This window comes from Coptis chinensis, chromosome 7 (genome assembly GCF_015680905.1).
Source record: "Coptis chinensis isolate HL-2020 chromosome 7, ASM1568090v1, whole genome shotgun sequence".
NCBI classification, from domain to species: Eukaryota; Viridiplantae; Streptophyta; class Magnoliopsida; order Ranunculales; family Ranunculaceae; genus Coptis; species Coptis chinensis.
Genome location: NC_141462.1, coordinates 44,159,968 through 44,163,387, shown reverse-complemented (window position 1 = coordinate 44,163,387; position 3,420 = coordinate 44,159,968). Strand labels below are relative to the sequence as shown.

The window sequence follows — 3,420 nt, the reverse complement described above, 5'->3', positions numbered from 1 at the left end:
AGGAGATGGTGAAGCATGTGAAAAGAAGGAAATGGTAAAGTGTTCCAGTTTGCAGCTTGGGAATGTACTACGCCCTGATGTGGGATTACAGTTTGTGTAGTTTATATATGTTCATGGTTTTGTTAAGCTAGTCAAATTATTTATATGTTATTGTTTTGTTTTATGTGGGATGAGAATTTGAGTTGGTACAAAACAATTATTTCTTTGGTTGGGAATATGAGCTATGCCATATTTCATTAAATTAAGAAGTTGTAATTATTTTGTTAGTTTTATTTCACCTGTGATGAATTTATTTTGAATGTTTGCACAAAGAAATTGCATTTTCTTTTCAAAGATAGGGTTGTGGCTGATTTCAAGGGAGAATTTTTGAAGTTTTTCTTCTTCGCTTGTTCCTATCATTTCCAGAGTGCCCTACATTGTCAACTTCACCCTTCAGCAACACCGCACTCATGGTCATTTCTTTCTGTTTCCTTTATTTTGCCAGTGTGTTTTACATAGCTATGTTATATGTGAAAATTGTCAATGGTTGATAACTTGATATATCGCGTTATGCGACGTTTTGTGCTACACAAGCCCGCCAGAAAAAAAAATTCTGGATCTGCCAATATACCCATGTATAAAGATTTCTGATCTCTTTGCTGTACTATCTGATAACATTGCAATAGCTATCAATAGTTAATATAATTCCATGTATTTATTAATTTTCGATATACACCCTGAACAAGTCATGTTTTACATTGTTTTACAGATGTAAATAAATCGACCAACTTATTCGACTAGAGAATATACAACACTTTTTTTTCTGACAGAGAGATTTCAAAGTTCTAAAATGCATCTCAGGGATTTCCCTTCACTGAGGAGATTAAATGCTTCGTTTATCTTAGAGAATGGAAGCTCATGAGTGATGAATTCATCTAAATTCACAACCTGAAACCACCAAATATTAAGATAAATGTTAGAAATCTATCTTATTTATACCTTTCACTTCTAGCAGACTTTGATTCTTTGCTTAAGGAAAGGAATGTAAAAAATCCAATATTGTAGCTTGTAATTAATAGGATATTAGAATGGAGCGAATTTTATAGGAATAATTCACTCACTCCACGCATGCATTCTTCAAAAAAATGAGGCAACTGGGTCTTCCCTTTGAAGTCCCCAAAGACAGTTCCAATGATCCTCCTACCATCGAAGAACTCCATTGGATGTAATGGCATCATTCTTGGCGTTGGATGAATTCCCAAAATTATTGTCATACCCCATCCCTGTTACAGTACAGAGATTTCATTTATATAACGGTGTCTATATAAATATACATATTTGGATCCGGACATGGCCAAATTCAATTGAAATAAGGTAAACTTTCTCTTTATCAACTAATAAAAATAATACAAACTTTGAATTTCATATTATTTTTCATGTTTGATTTTCGTGAAGTGGCCCTATAACTAGAAAATCATACTCTAATTTCGATCACAAAACATATGGTCCAAATGGAAAGTATATATCTTGAAGTATACTGGTGATAGGGATGGACATAGCATCAAGTATTCATACATCATGAGTCGACAAGAAAGTTTCACGAAGAACGTCCAAGTTCCCCGCACACTCAAAACTGTAATCTACTCCCCCATCAGTCAATTCCCTTATTTCCTGCACAAAATAGAGACAATCCAAGTATTGATGAAAGTTTAGAAATATTTCGGCATTGAGGATATCGACATTGGAATCTGGCATGTGTCTCACAGTCTCATCAATCTTTGGATTAGAGAGCATACAAAGAGTGCGAAAGCAATTTCCTTACCTCGTGTACAGGTCTCTTCAGAGCTTTTGGATTGATAAAGTGTGTCATTCCCATGGTTTGACCTATTTTTAAAGTTCATATGTTAAAACGATGTGTGAAAAATGAGAAATGATATTAACTAAACAAAATGAGGAATAAGCACATTATTAAAAAGGTGTACTGTCTAACATGACTGAACATCAGCCAGCTGAAATTTTTTTAAAGTACCCTTGATGAATTTGTCTTCGTTGATGTCAATGCCAATGATTTGAGAAGCTCCTCTTGATCGTGCTCCTGAAGCGGCCTGTATTGGTGATAAATCAAATGCTCGTTAGCAAAAAAAAAATGAAAAAAGAAAATGAAAATGAAGAGATCGCGTTATGTATGGTGTCATTGTGCCAAGTCAGACACTGGAATCCTTGATTTATATAACAAATAAGATTTTGCTCCGCTCAGTGCGCATTGGTTTGACTTTAGATTCCTTATAGCACAAAGAAAAGAAAGAGAAAACTATTAGGTTGTGCTTTACCGCAAGTCCTAGAGCACCTAGACCAAATATTGCCACATTTGTGACTCCGATTGAACGTTTGCAGTGTTCCATGTGGCTCCAACTCCTACAGAGACAGTCATTAAGTATTGGATTACAATCTGTAAGAGACTGTAAAACATAGATCACGGTACTTAATCAATTATCTTTAGCAAATGAAGTTCGCGCTCCTAATTTTGAAGTAGCTAGAAATAATAGTAGTAGTTAGTATCATGCATATATTTGTTATACCTGTAGAAACGCCACAGCTAAGAAGGCTCATCTTCTTTAGAGAAGCTTTTGGGTCTATCTTGACAACACATGCAGAGTCTACAACAGTAAATTCACTGAAATGGTAGATAGGTCGCCCATCTAGAGTTGAAAACCTTGTTTTTCCATCCACAACCATGACGCTTTTCATTGGGTTAACTCAGAACTTGGCACAGAGATTATTCTTCTCTGACTTGCAATACGCACAATCCCCACACTCCCCATTGAATATTGGAACCACATGGTCACCTTCTTTTATGTCTAAGACTCCTTCCCCGACACTTTCAACAATCCTACACAGAGACATGCATTTACATGGAACGGTCAGGAACATATGTTTTCATTCGATGATTATTTGAAGCAAATTCTGAGGCAAACTAGTATTATATTCGAGGCATACCCTGCAGCTTCATGGCCTAGAATTCGAGGAAATGCACGTTGACTCTCGTTCTGTATTTTGTCGTTGCAAAAGATATGAAGACAATTAGAATTAGCTAATCATCATGATCTAATGAATTTAGATGAGAGTGTTTGTGTACGTTCATATCTTAAAGGGAATTGAATTGAAATTCTTTAATTTCTTACCTCTCCTTTCCAAGCACCAAGATCAGTGTGACAGATTGAAGTGTAAAGAATCTTGATTCTAACTGAAAAGCCCACATATAATGTTTGGCCCATTTCGTGACTAACCAAGGTTTTGGGTCCATTAGTTAGATAGCAGTTTCGTGTAACTTTGCGAGAAAGAGAGATAGACAACAACAAATTGGATGTCGATCAAAACCGATGTTTGAGGGATTGTGATCAACAAAGTGGATGTTAATCAAAACCGATGATTCACCCTATC

General features: G+C 35.7%; 1 pseudogene across 1 annotated transcript; it reads right to left on the bottom strand.

The window, feature by feature from the left end:
- Positions 1 to 670: 670 nt before the first annotated feature.
- LOC147487642 (alcohol dehydrogenase-like 3) lies at positions 671 to 2,931 on the bottom strand (annotated as a pseudogene). Its single transcript, XR_015201168.1, has 7 exons — positions 2,559 to 2,931; positions 2,310 to 2,394; positions 2,009 to 2,084; positions 1,802 to 1,863; positions 1,555 to 1,650; positions 1,101 to 1,262; positions 671 to 927 (listed from the first exon to the last, which is right to left on the bottom strand). The product of XR_015201168.1 is annotated as an alcohol dehydrogenase-like 3 (transcript).
- Positions 2,932 to 3,420: the final 489 nt, after the last annotated feature.